Genomic DNA, 15,501 nt, shown 5'->3' with positions numbered 1-15,501 from the left:
CCAGCCCTGGGCACACGCTCATCATTCAGCAACAACTAAACATTGGTGTGCAATTGGCACTCTGAGCTGAAATAAGAACAAGGGGAGGATGTAGGGCACTGCTGACTCAAGATATGGCAGATAGTTTTGATAATTTTGATACACTGGCTAAACACAGTCCTGGGAGCAGTGGAAAATATGGAGCTGTGCTTTCTGTTTTGATAAAGAACATTCTGATATTCAAAGCTGTATACCATTTATTTTTACAAAAATTAATGTGTATTTCCTTAATAACTTCGAAAGTGTCTCTTCACTGTCTGGCATCTTGCACTTTCTTCTGAGATTTTACTTACGATGGCTGTTCATAGGGATTCTTTTCATTTATTTGTTAATAGAAATCCCAAAGTAGTTAGTAAGAATGTACATGAGAGAAGAGTTCAGTGTTACATAGGAAATGTATATAAAAACTACAAGCCAATAAGATCTTGTTTGGGTATATGCATATCCTATATGCATGTGTTTTGTTGGCTTTTGGTCAAGGTTGTCAGTTGATACAAAAGGCTGCTTACTACCTGTATAATCAATGAGTATACAGATGTATAATTGACAAGTATACAGAGAAGTTAGGCTGGCCTTGAGAGAGTGTATAGCTGGAAAGATTATCACCTTGGAAAGGGATAATTGGAGATAAATGGAAAAGCTTACCTGTGCCCTGGGCTCACAGAAAAAAGACTCCAGGAGGAGGGATCTCCAGAGAGAGATCCTTCCTTAGTGGCAGTCAGCCCTCAAATGGGGTCTAGGAGAGGTGCAGCCTCTCCATTCCTTCCGGTCACACAGGTGAATTGCCTTCACCTGTGCTCCCAGGGCTGACTCATTGCTTGTCTCAGGTGATCAATCAGAGGTTCAGGCCATGATTCAGTAGTTCCCATACACTACCATACAGACAAATCCTGGCTCTTTGCCTTAGATCTTCAGCATTTCACTATTTTTTTATTAATTATTTGGTCCCTTTCAACATGTAGTGACTTAAGAAAATATGTGTAGCTTGGAGTTTTGATGTTGAGATCGTATCAGTTGTTACCATAGAAGACTAATGAGACAATTTCCAAAATCTTTAGCATTGCTTATAAAGTGTGTGTTCATGACATGATAGTCCAGTTTTAAGTAATTTGTTTTCAAAGAAAGCAGTGCTTGAAGCATAGAATAAGGAGCTGGTAATCGCCATTGGGAGTTAGCTCAAAATTCATCACAGTTTGTCCTATTCTTTCATAGGATAGAAAACATTCATTCATGTGAAAATATAACACTATTAGTTTTTCAGTTTGTAACAGATACTATAAATAAAGGGGATGCTGCATCTTGGTGGAAAACTGGTCAGTCAAGTCTGGCATGTTACATTTATTGCAATGTTTTCCACATAGTGATGGAATGAATTTGACTGATACAGGATTTCTGAAACAAATGACCCAGTTGCTGTCAGCATGAAAGCAAAGGTAGCTTTCCACAAAGTATTGCAGAAAATTTTGAGGTGCGATGGCAGATGTTAGTTGAGTAAAATACAAAATTTCATGCAAAATACTAAAACTTTGAGGAGTTGAATCAGAACAGAGGGGAACTTTGTTTAAGTTTGATCTAGAAGTTACAATGAAGAACTATACAGAAGTCAGCGTCAGAAATGAAAACTCCTGTTGACTTCTATGTTCAGTCTTCAACATACTGTTGGAAATCTACTGTGATGTTTTTCAGTGAATTATAGGATACTCTGTTTCTGGAAAGCCAGCTGCTGTTACCAGTTAGTGAAAGTCTGATCAACCATTGATATATATTTTAGAACTACATAAAATAAGATACAGAAAGCCTCTGTACTGAATCAGTAGTATGATTTTCTGACAAAACTATGGCTGACGATCTATTAATATAAAAGATGAAAAACCTAGAAATTTAAAATGACTCGAGGTTTCTTAGTGAAAGTACTATTTTATTTATAGAATACTTTGCAATTTTAACTTTTTAGTTTTAGAAGTTAATCCTTTTAAGATGTATAAGAGCACAGGTTATAGCTGCCCTGAGGGAATTTGTTAGGAGAATCTTATGTAACCAGCCTTGCATCAAACAGTATGGGGAGTTATCAGTGCAAAGCAGATCACTTTCAAGAAACAAAGGCCACACATCAAAGTGTAAAATGAATCCTGTGTATTTTCACAGACATGCTTGGTACTGTGCTGCTACAATGAGTAGCACATGCTAGCTTTGTATAGCTACATTTTAATATCTAGCTGCTTCCCCAGACTATTCTTTTTTTTTTTTTTTTTACAAATAAATACAAGAATGTTTGTTCTCAAGTTAAGTATTTTAAGTTTTTTGTAAATGTAAGAAAGCCATATGACATTCAGTTCAATAGCATTTACAGAAAAGGAAAAAGTAAATTTTATGTTAAAAAAAAAAAAAAAGGTGGCTCTGAACTACTGCTATTTAGTGCTGAGATAATGAATTTATGATAATTTTGTAAGTATGTCAGCTTTGTAGTCAATAGGAGTAAAAAAAAACCACAACAAAACAAACTAAAATTGGAGTGTTAGGAATTTGGCAAAGAAAAGAAAAGAAAACTGCACTGGAGCCACAGTAAGCTTGCATTTCAAAAACATTTTGATTTATTTCTAATCACCTCAGAATAGATGCTGTAAGATGTATATGATAAACAGAGATTCACTTTTCACTATTTCCTCCAGTAATAGGAGGCATAAATGAATTTATTAGAAGGTGGTTTTTCTCAAGAAGCTGTGAATTTGATGGCATTGGGATGGAGTGGCTGCAAAATTTTTACATCAGTTCAGTTCCACAGAGTAGTTCACTAGTAAATGCAAATTTACTACCCCATGGCTAACAAAATCTAGTCTAAATTGGAAACTGGAAACGTAAGGCTTTTCAGGAAGCATATATAGTACCGCTTCATACACAGTGTTGGTGTAGATGGCTTTTTGTCCTGATCCAGTCCACATAGTATGATAAAACTGTTTCTTTTATTTAGTATAGATCATAGTATAACAAAAACTTTAAGTAGATTGAAGGAAAAAGTAATGACATAATACTATAAATTTAAAAATTTAAAGACACGAAAATACAAAAAAAAAGTGATGTTAATTAATCAAAGTTCATTTTTTTAAATGAAGAGGATTGCTAATTGATATCCTAGATGACTAGATAGAACAGAAAGCTGTTGTCATAAAATGCAAAACTTAGAATTCTCTACTGACAGCAGAAAACTTCATATTTCTTTCCCTTTATTTATTTATTTATTTTTATAGAATGCCTCAGTATTCCTTTTAAAGAAAAGTAAAAATAGAGGAAACCTTCTGTTCTGCTTTATGGTTGAATGCCATAAACTTAAGAAGTGACTCTTCTTTGAACTCTTACTGTTTGTTCCATGAAACTCTTGTTCCTTTCTGGAGCTACAACCAAAAAGGTGAAGGGGTTTTTCATTTCCCTTCCCCCAGTTCATCCTTGTACCCATGAAAGCAAGAAGTGAGAAATTAAAGTAAGTTTTGTCGTCAGTCTCACTGGACAAATATTTTAGCTGTTACATCTAATATAATGTGATTTTATAATAGACCTGTAGCAAAACAAAAAATAACTATTTCTTGAGTTGGGACTGTGTTTTCCTTATAATATTAGCTTATACACTGAAATATAATAATTTTACAGCATCAGTACCGTGAACTAAGTTTTTACTGTCAGTTTAACAAGAATAACTTACTTTAGTATAGCATAGAATTTATTTGGATCCATATCCTTGCCTTGAATGTAAAATCTCAAATATCTTTATTGCAAAGAAAACATAATAAACAAAGAACCTTGTTAGCTTGTTACCAGGAAAGGATAATTTATTTTAGGTGAAGGTTCATTTTTGTCAGCACAGCTTTATGGAAAGGATCACATGCCAGATGTTGAACTTTTACACATCTTGGTCACCTGGGCAATATCCTTTAAAGCTCATAAAACTCTCATTGAAGAAGCAGGAGATTCTAATTATTGTGTTCAAACTCTGGATCTACAGAGACGGGAGCATTTCAACAAAGCTGGGTTTTTTTGCTTGTTTGTGATGGCTGTTTGTTTATTTATTTATTTGGTCCTCTATGATATTTTTGTTTTTTTCCTGTTTCGGAAAATAATTTCCAGAGCAAAAGGCAGAGTCGGGGGGCTCCCTGGCAACATCTTTGTACAAGTATCTTAAGATGGAAAAACATTTTAGCTGCAAATGTGCCAAAAAAAGGGAAGGAAGACAGAAGGGTTGCATTTTTATTAGTAAATTAGCTATTACACAATTCTTTCGGTTATGATAGAAGATGACTGGAGCCAACCAGGCTGTTATGAGATTAAGTGGAATCAAAATGCCATTTATGGTATACCGTGTGTAAAAATAATTGTTTTCCTTCACTTCTAACGCTTGTGAAAACTATACTGAAAAAATGAATTTAATCTTCTCTCAGTTTCATTGTTGCTATGTTTGCTCTGTACTGATTGGGATGTATCACTGTAAGTTGAGATTGATTCTATTCTTTAAAACAGATGATCAGGCAAAAGATTTAAGATTCTAGCATATATATGCTCTTTCAATGATACATTCTAGGAATTTAGAATGAAATTTATTTATTTAATATTATTGTATTCAGTTGAGAATTCATACGGAAGTCAGTCATATGTATTCTTGCCATAACTTACGTTTCAGATATTTCACTGAAGATTTAAGAAACAATATGGTAGTGAAATCATGTTAGATTTTTGCATTTGCAAACATTAAGATACTGAATGGTTGCTAAGTACGCAGTACATTAATGTTATTTTTAGCATAAGTACTTAACACTAAAGTACACTTCAAAAAAACTTCAAAGGATGATTGTAGTGTGTAATATTTGCTTTTGCATTTATGTACTAATCTGCAGTGTTGTAGGTTGTCATAACTGGTAAGGTGGATGTTAATGTGACTAATAAAGTTCTGTTCTGTATTAAAAACTGTCAAAGCATGACATCTCTATTATGTTAGAGGTCAGCAGAGGCCTACTAATGAAAAAGAATATCACTAAAATGAAAAATTAGAATGCATTTGGATTGGTAATCTTATGCTTTGACATATTTATGCTTATTCCCTGATTTATTATTCACTAAATAAATCAAATAAATCACTTTTCATCCTATATCAACTATAACCTCTGTGTGTGTCCTGTGAGTAACTTACTTTCTTAGGTAGGACACACGTGCTATTTTTTTCATTATTAGCAGTGACCTCTTTCGGTACATTTCAGTTATTTTACGTAAAGTTAGCCCTATGTTTTGACATGTAAACTTCTAAAATGAAACTTAGAAATACAATGCTTTGTCTAGCGAGTAAGAAATAGAACAGTTGAGTTGGAAAGGATATTCAAAGTCCATCTAGTCCAACTGCCTGACCTATTCAAGGCTAACCAAAAGTTAAGCACATTAATCAGAGCATTGTCCAAATGCTTCTTAAAACTGAAGGTATGGGGCATCAATGTGTTTGACAACTTTCTTGGTAAAGGCATTTTTACTAGTATTTAATCTTAAGGTTAGGGACTTTTAAATATCATGTGATCTACAGATGGTAAAGCAGTTCCTCTGGGTGCATTGTTACTGAATGTTTACTAACATTTTTTCCAGTCTTGACCTGTGCTCCATTTAAGTTCCAGCTAAGAACTTTAACTGTTTGGAAAGTAAAGCTGTCAGAAAATATCAGGGTACATGCCATGTTCTGGAATTGACTTGGTTTAATTGTCCAAACAGTCCCTGGCTTGTTTGTGAGTCATTAAGCACAATACCAAAAGCTTCCTCTATAGAATTCTGCAGTCAGAATGGCTCAAGAACATCTGCTGTTGGCAGTCTGCATGCTGTTTTAAAGTGGATGTTGGTCATTCTATGAAGATTGTCTTCAGTGACAAAGAATAGTCACAGCCATATTTAATTTATTGGTAAAACGTGAAGCTTAAGTATATTGTCTCTAGAAATTACTCTTATATCACTTCATTCAATCTGTCTATAGTCTGCTTTTAATAAAACACTATTATAGCAGCACAAAATTAAAATTCTTAGAATGTTTAGCTACTAGCATTTAGGTTTTTCTTTTCTTTTTTTTTTCTCTTTTGAATCATGAGAGTTTCCAAGTTATTTTTTAATGTTGTGCTGAACTGTTCTTTCTTCTTGCTTGTGATATCTAAAGCAAAAAGCTTTAAGTGGAATTTTTATCAGAAGCTGCATCTGATTAGCAATTGTGTTTATGTGAATTTCAGATTAGATCTTTTCTGCATTGCCTTTCTCTGTTGACTCACCGTGGTAGAGATTGACTGCAGTGCTGAAATGCTCTTGATTTAATCTTCCCAGTAAGAAACAAATGATGAAACTGCTACCAAGCAACATCTTGGTCAGTTGAATAAGTTTCCTAGACTTTGCAAAAGAATGTGCTAAGCAAACATGAAGGGTTCCCAGAACCGTTTAATCGCAAACTACTTGGAGAGCTGTTCTTTGTTGTTTGGAAGGATCATTGCTGAAGTATAGTGGTCATATACTTTGTATTTCATAAAGGCTTTTTAAGAAGGTGAGGCTGACATTGTTCAGCAACAGTACGCGAAATAGCATGTGATTAATGCCCAGAGTTTCAGTAACTTCAGTGGAATTCTCCTGTCATTCATTCCTAACATAAAAGCCATTCACTCTTAAACTTAATTGTAGTGAAGGAGTAGTTAATTAGCAAAGGCTACATTCTATCTGCTTCTGGAATGCACAACCAGTCGGAAGTGAGTAAAGCAGAGGAGCAATTGATTGTTTGTCTGGCAAGTTCTTGGAAGTTCAATATTTTTACCTAATAAATAATATTTAATTATGGTTTAATTATTTTTCAGTAATTATGCTGTGGTGGTTCATGAATGTATAGGATACCTAGAATCTATGTACTAATAATTTATGCTGCAGTCTTTGCCAAAGAATTAGAAAAAAATTAAAAAAAACTTGCATTGCACTGTAAGTGTAGAAAAACAAGCATGCAAAGACATTCCATTGCCACTACAGTATGTCTAAAGAGAAAGCATATTGCAGTGTGTAGTGAGTCTCTTAAATTTTACTATAAATAGGATCTCTGAGTGCTGCTTTTGCACGTATTATGTCTTCTATTGAACTTGGTTAAAGCACTTAATATGGCTGAAGTAGAATGAAGTTACACATTTTACTGGAAAGCAAAGAGTATGGTCTCTGAAATTCTCCCCCAGAGTAAGAAGAAGGGATGGAACTGAAAATATTTGTACTCACATGAGGCAATGGTAATAGTTTCTCTGGGAGTATAATAATAATAGCATATATTTCAGTTATTCTTGAAAATAACTATATAGTTTTATGGCACATGAGACTGATCATTTAGTTTTTTGTTTGTTAGTTTTGTAACCCATTTTTGTCATAATTGTGGCATATCAATAACACAATTGTGGCATCTATACTTAGTATGTTTTATTCTATTTTATATATTATTTATTCTATGTAATTTGCAGTGACTATTCAAATTTGAAGCATAATACTCAGAAAAGATTATGTTTGTAAGATGATATTTAAACCCACAAATTGATCCTTATTATTTCACCTGAATTGACTATAGGCAAAGAGATTTTCATAAAGTTCAGTTTCATGAGATATGTTTGCAATGCTAAAAAGAAAATGAATAAAATCTATTTAATCAGATATTGTGACCTCTGTTCTTGACTGGCTGTCAGTACTGCATGCAGAAAGAGTGATGATTTGAAATCTCTTGCTTGTTTTTATTGTACATGGAATATTGTGACAATATGTTACTGTCATCTTGCAGTGTGATCTCTACCTGATTGATCTCTTGTCTTATTTCTGTATGTTTTTGATAACAGTTGAAACAGGTTTCTGTCACTGTTAAGCACTGCAAAGAATATGTGGAACTTTGCAGGAAAGAATGTCAGGTTCTTGAATTATATCTATTTTACCTTTCAACACTGAAACTTCAATTTACTTGTAAGCTTTGTGAATAATAGCAAAACCTGGACATAAAAGTATCAGGGTAAATGTGATTCAGTGTATTGAGAACGACATTTCTGGTACAGATGATCTTAGACTACCTAATTGTCCATGTGTCATCATAACAGAATTATTTTATTAACATACAGTATCTCTCATAAGCTGCTAATATTAAATGCAACTTTTAAGTGATAATATTTCAAAAGTTATGTTGTCAGGTGTCCATGGTTGTCCTTACAGTCATTCATTTTTTTATTATTATTATTATTATTTTTAACTTTCCTATAATCTTGTTACAAGAACCTGCAAGCTGCACTTACTGAAATCTGAATGGTTACCCAGAATGAGGCTTGTCTTCAATGTTGCTGTTGCTACTGCTGAAGTGCAGCACCCACCACCTCACTGTACTCACATCCACTGGTTGGTCTCCAAAAATATTCAGCAAGCACCAATGAATATGGATGAACTTTTTTTTTCCAAATGGAGGAATTTAGTGGCACACCTTTGCTTCATATGCACTTCCATGTCACACTGCCTTTCTGCTGCCATTTGTCGTATGGCAACAAATATAATGGAATATTGTTGGGAAGGTTCAACCTCTACTGCCATACCACCAATAGCTGCTTTTGTCATTGTGGGCCAATGTAATAAAATAGGAGGCATTACATTCAGAGCAGCCCTTACACAACAAATGGGAAGAAAAAGTATGAAATAAGGACATCTATGAGAAAGATAGTGTCTTTTATTTAAAAAAGTAATACTCCTTATACATGTAAACTTCCTGTTGTTCTTACCTTCTTTCTTTTATCTGCTCAGTAGCATAAAATCTTTTTCACAGCAGTTGCTGAATGTGTGGGACTGTCTTAAGATTTGTAAGGAAGGCGCACATTTGCATAATTGTTTAATTAGTTTGCTGCATATGTTATGTTATACGTTTCCTGCAAGAAATACCTAGATATTTTTGCTTTCCTTTCATGTATTGCCTCTACTTTTTGGTATTCTGCATGAGTTCATGCCTGGCAATATGTTACTGTTGATTTTGTTCCTTCCTGTTGTTTACTAGAATGAGTTTTAAGCACCAGCTAGAGCTAGATTAATGGTTGGCAGAATTAAAGTTTTCGATAATGTTACAACCATTGCCACAACCAATCAAGCATCAACCACATAAGAAAAATAGTTTCTTAGCTTTTGCAAAAAGCAGATATGTGTGTGTCAATTCTGACTGTATATGGTCCCAAAGATTGTGTTATTCTGTATAACCACGTGGTCATAAAAGGAAGCTGAGTTTAGCTCTCTGTGTGTCAATATATAGGACATTCTGTATCAGCTTATTACAAGATACTACATTACTCTGTGCTCTTGCAGAAAGTAAATGGTATCTTGAGCTCCATCAGAAGAGGGGTGGCCAGCAGGCACAGAGAAGTGATTGTCCCCCTCTACTCTGCCTTCCTGAGGCCCCATCTGGAGTATTGTATCCAGACCTGGACATCTTTGTAGCCCCCCCGTACAAGAAAGACAGAGAGCTGTTGGAGAGGGTCCAGAGGAGAGCCACAAAGATGATCAGGGGACTGGAGCACCTCCCCTATGAAGACAGGCTGAGGGAGATGGTTTTATTCAGACTGGAGAATGCTGCAGGGTGACCTCCTTGCAGCCTTTCGATACCTAAAGGGAGCCTACAAATAGGAGGGGAGTCAACTCTTTTCAAGGGTAGATAACAGCAGGAGGAGGGGAAATGGTTTTAAGTTGAGGGAGGGAAAATTTAAGTTGGATATCAAGGGGAAGTTCTTTAAGAGTGATGAGGTGCTGGAACAGGCTGCCCAGAGAGGTTGTGGGTGCCCCGACCCTGGAAGTGTTCAAGGCCAGATTGGATGGGGCCCTGAGCAGCCTGGTCTAGTATTAGATATGGAAGTTGGTGGCCCTGCCAATGGCAGGGATACTGAAGCTTAATGATCCTTGGGTCCCTTCCAACCCAAGCCATTCTATGATTCTATGATTCTTTGATTCTATATTCCCCTTACAAACCTCTGACCTTGCATTTGACAGATGTATTTTGATCTAGTCTGTGCAATAACTGCATATTTCCAAAAGATCCACCTTTGCCTGTAGAGTTGTCCCGACTGCTTCATTATTTGTATCTCCACCAGTTTTTTGTTGTCCGCAAATTGTATCAGCAGTGATTTTATATTTTGTTCTGAGAAATGCAGTAAGTCAACACACAGAAGCTTAGAGAACCTGATGGTCTTCTAACAGCAGTGATCTAAAGTTGATCACGTTTTTGCTTCAAACTGCTTTTTCTTGTCTTAATCACTAATGGAAATAATTTACGTTATCTATCTTATTTACCTCTTTACAAAGTAAGGAGGTTGCCAAGGTCTGTTTCCCTCAAAGTCATGTATTGGATTAATTGTGCTTTTATTCTGTACTTTTTATGAACTTTTTGAATTTGCTGTTTCCAGAAATGCTATATCATTTGGCCTGGAATCAGTATCAGGATAGCATAAATTATATGAAGAAACTTTTCAAATTTTTAAACTTTTTCAATTTTTTTTTATTATAATCAGATTTCTTTTTTTTCATCTTTCAGAAATAATCAGAATCAAATATTTTCTGAATATCCGGATAATTTGTTCAGTAGTTTGTAATAGCTTTGGATGAATACTGTTCAATTTGTTTCACTTTGAAAAATTTAGTGGTTTCTGGTGAACATAATAGAATAAAATGTCTTTGTCACAGCATAGTTTCATTTTCTGTTTCTTTAGCAGAATTTCCCTTTTTCTGTCAGTAAACAATTTTAGTGTTCGTCTCACATGGAGATAAGTCTCTGTCATCTGGTCTAAAATATTTTGCACTTCAGGTGGAATTTAATTGTTACCCAAATTTAGGTGTCAAGATGGGCAGAATAAAGCCCAACTCAAATAAAAAAAAAAAAAAAAAAAAAAGAATGGCTGACATGTAAATGTGTAACCTTCACTTTTTTGTCACGTTCTGTGGTTACTTGTACTGTTAGTTGTGGATACTGTGATTCTCTGTCACTTACTTCTTGTGGTATTACCAAACTTTATACCAGATGTCCTTGGTATTCCTGTGATGGGATAACCATAGTTATTCTTTGTCTGCTAAAAAGGAACAACAAACCAACACATTTCTGAACAGTTGATCAGTCACCTATCGGGACTGCATTTTTGGACCAGTTGTTCCTGACAAAATTATTTAAGTAGCGGACTGCAGTTAAGGACCTTTATCGTTATATAAGTTGTTTACAGATAGAGAATTAAAGTGTCCTTTAATTCTCTCACTTTGCAAGATGATATTGACAAAATGTTGGACAAAAATTATTCTTATGATTTCTTGCTGTTCATGACAGGTTCATTTGATTAGTCATTCTGTAGCCCGTCCTTTTGCCAAGTTTTACAAAGCCACATTTTGTAGACAAAACTATTCTTTCTTGGCAGGATGTTCATTTGCTTGGTACTATGAACAGAAATTTATTTGCCAATGGAGGCTGTTATGCAGAAAAATAACATTGACTAGAATAACCCACTTGAAACTGGATGTCTCCACATAGTTTGGATGCTGTTATTGAAATTAGAGATCCATAAGTATTTTTTGCACTTAAAATAGGCCAGGCTCTTCATTAAGCACTGATAAATTTCTTCCTTTCTGCTGCTTACCCCCATGGTTTAAGGAATGATTTTCTTTATTTACTAGATGATGTATTTGTGTGTGTTGGAGGTATAACTATCTTCATAGTTTACTGAAGGTAAACACTTCTCATTAAATCAGTCATTTCTGTTGTAAACATTAAGTATTCCATGTTGAAATTCTAATTTTTTATATAATGTTAATCATCACCTCTGTTATAATTTATGGAAATATTTTGTGTGATTATATGGAGAAAGAAAATAGGAACAGCATAATGGCAGTGTACAATAGCCATGAAAATTAACCCTGGAGCATTTAAATTCACTAAATTTCTTTGAGCAGACGTGAAATGTGTTTGCTGCATTGGCAGTATGTCATGTGTAGATTTAAAACAAAATGAAATATTCTCTAGCAAGTGCTGATTCTTATATCTTACACATAGCTTTACTTGCTTAGAAATACATTATTTGAGGTAAGATTCTAGTTAGACTTCAGATAGACAGGAAACAGGCTTTTCCCCCAGACCATGATTATTTTTAATCAGCCCACAATAATCTTCTGACTCATCCTTATTAATACTTATACTACAAATATACAAAAATCAAATTTATAATGTGTCAAAAAATTTAGGATTAGGTAGTTTCAGGATTGAAATCTGCAGGTTCTTTGCTTTTGCTCCCACATTGCTTTATTTTGCTGTTACTGATGTTGTTTTGTCCTTTCTAATGCTATACATGTTTTGTAAAAGATTATTACAATATGTATGCCAATCAGATTGCACTTTTGCCTGAAATCTTGGAGGGAATTCTCATGGTGTTCACAGCTTTTAACATTGTTTTAATGTTCCTTGCATCATTTTGAAGTTTTCTTAGCTGGCAGTATTTTAACCAAAGATTACAGATACTAGAGGCTGATAATACCCTACTCAGAAGTTCACAGGTATGCTAACAACTAACCCAATTGCCAAAATGGTTCCTGAATTTCAACTGAAACATTCTTTTCTGTACACTGTTTCTCAGGCAACACTCTTGATATAGACAGTAGTTGTAATTAATAGATTCTGGTAGTGAATAGATTTTTATGATATGAGATCAAAGGATATAAAGTCATGATCTTAATTTTCAGCTAAAAACACTGAAAGGTAAGTTCATCTTACTGTAGATTTTCAAAGCACCCACTACAATATAACTTAGCTTTCTTGCTCTTGAACATTTTCCCTCAAGCAGATTTTCTCTCCTGAAACTCAAGCATTATACTTTGGACTCACTTGTGATTTGAATTTGAATTATAAAAAATCATTAAGCAATTCAGAATTCACTGTTCAGACTTTTGCAGCCTCATCATATTGTTTTAATAGGTACTGTGCACCAGTAGCCTATAGTTAATTTACCCTTTCTGAAGTGACCTTGGAGGAGAAAAAATAATCACCTGTTGTATCACAGCATGGATCCTTTGTTCAAATTATTCAAAGTCCATCATTACTTTAAACAGTGAAACAACTAATAATAATACTCAGAATATTTATACTTTCACAAAGGCACATGAGGCTGTTATCAAGAGACAGTGCTATTTGAAAAAGTGTGATCATGTTATTTAGAATCCACATGAGAAGGTAAATAGTAATTTATCAGTGCAGTTACCCCCTGTAGGCATAATTAGTGTTGAGATCACAGTAAATCAATTGCTGTCAGCTACTGACAAAGATAATAGCTCTTGATTGGAAGCTCAGGGAAAAGGTTTACTGTATTTACATGTTCTTGTTGTACTTGTTGTACAAGAGACCTCAGTTGAATGAATGCTCATTAACTTAAGAAACATTAAAGACTCTGTTTTCATCTGGTAGCTATTAATAAAAGAAGCAATTACAGTAAAGCCTTGGCTTAGAACCTGACCCATGCAGTTCTTTACAAAAATAACTTTAGGAAGCTTTTATCTGAATACACTTTTACCTAAATATGATTCATTCTTGATTAGCGAAAACTTTGAAACCAAGGAAAATTTTCAGTGGTGACTTCAGGACAAGGAATCATACAGGATTTTGATTTTAGAGGAATTTGTAGTACAAAATATATGGGAAACTCTTTGATCCACACAACATCTATTGAGAGTTAAGAGCCCTGAATGTTACGCAAATATTAGTGCTCTCATTTCCTTCTTTCTGTTCCACATAGTTTTTGATTTTTGTGAGATGAGTGTTTTAGGAGATACGAGTAAAATTAAAGGTGTACATGTAGCAGATGAATAAAATGAGAAAAGATCCAAACTGGGAATCTTTATTTCTTTTTTTAACCCACATTCCTTTGCTGTTTTCTCTTTGTCCATTTACAGTCTTTGTATTTTTATCGTTTTTGACTTTCTGTTTTCAATTTGAATTTTTGGTATTTGCTTATGGATACTTAGCTTGTCAGTCTTAGAGAAATTAAGAGTTGTTTAGTCTCCCTCACACACATTTATGGCTTTGAGAAGCTATTTGGTACACTCTGTCCTGTGCAGTAATGTGATGTATTTCATATAAAATGAAATAAATCCATGTGTTCAAATCTTGGTTACCTTCCTCATACAGTCTGTAAGCATACCAAAAGATAACAGAATGGTTTGAATTTGAGTTTGAAGGGACCTGAAAGCTCATCCAGTTCCAACCCCCTGCCGTGGGCAAGATTGCCACCCACGGGGTCAAGCTGTCCAGGCCCCCATCCAATATGTCCTTGAACACTTCCATGGATAGGATATCCACAGCTTTTTTGGATAGCATGTAGCAGTGCCTTGCTAACTTCTAGGTAAATAATTTCTTGCTAACATTTAACCTAAACACCCCCATGTTAGTTTAAGACCATTTACCTTTGTCCTGTCACTACACTCTCTGATAAAGAATCCCTTCCTCCCCATCTTTCCTTACCTTTCTAATATGTATTTTAGAGAGGACCTTGTATTTGGAGGTTGTTCTTTTTCTGCTAACACTGAAAAATTGAGCTGCTGATTTTCATTCATTAAGTAGTAACATGGAAATGAACTCCTTCAAGTTCTGTAGGATCATATGGTACACAGTTTTGAGTTTTAATTAATAAAAAACCACGTGAAAAAGAAGGTCACAAAAGAAATGCAGTTTGAAATGCACCTTAACTAGCTTAAGATGCTAAACTAGGCATAGTCTTATTTGGAGCTTAGGTAGCTGGTCTCTGGTGTTGGAAATAATCCATTGTGCTGTACAAAAGTGTGCATTTCCTATATGGTTAATGGAGCCAGTTTTCTCAGGCAATTTAGTCTGACTGATGCAGGTTCTTTCCGTAGCTGAAAATAACAAGTATGTCTAAGCTTTCGGGATCCAAAAAATTCTCTCCATCAGTTTGCTTAGGAGCCAGAACCTGGTTTTGAATGCAAAAGCACCATGTAAAAAGTGTAAATGTAAATAGCTGTTACCTATCCTGCTGCAGATGACACACATCTGTGATGTGAGATCTTACGATCCTGAAGATCTTTGGTGGAATCCTAATGCCTTGTATACCTAGACATATTTGTAATGACACTCTAGGGAGGAGGAAAACATAAATCTTTTGGAAATAATGAAATGCAACTGATGCCAAATGGCAAATTACCTTCCAAAACTAAGAGGAAGTCAAGTGAACAAACATTCAGAAAGCCAGTCAGATCTACAAAGTAGGGGACATATATCCTGTCCATGGATATTTTGTTTAGTTTGTAGAGACACAGACATGATTCACATAAATTAGTTCCCTTACCTATTTTTTACCATTAACTCAAAGATTGAGTGAATCCATACCTTTTTGGCTTTTTGCTTTCAGTTCAGGACCAGTCAGTTGGCAGACAGGAGCAGTACTTAGTATT

At 34.8% G+C, this 15,501-nt stretch overlaps 1 protein-coding gene across 9 annotated transcripts in view; it reads left to right on the top strand.

Annotated features, from left to right (window-relative positions):
* The window catches only part of GPC5 (glypican 5), a 286,321-nt gene that overhangs the window by 37,839 nt on the left and 232,981 nt on the right, over window positions 1–15,501 (top strand). The window lies entirely within an intron of this gene.

Source organism: Phasianus colchicus, chromosome 1 (genome assembly GCF_987193195.1).
Source record: "Phasianus colchicus chromosome 1, bPhaCol1.hap1.1, whole genome shotgun sequence".
NCBI lineage: Eukaryota > Metazoa > Chordata > Aves > Galliformes > Phasianidae > Phasianus > Phasianus colchicus.
Note: the sequence above shows the minus strand (reverse complement) of the source record. Positions and strands in the feature narration are given on the sequence as shown.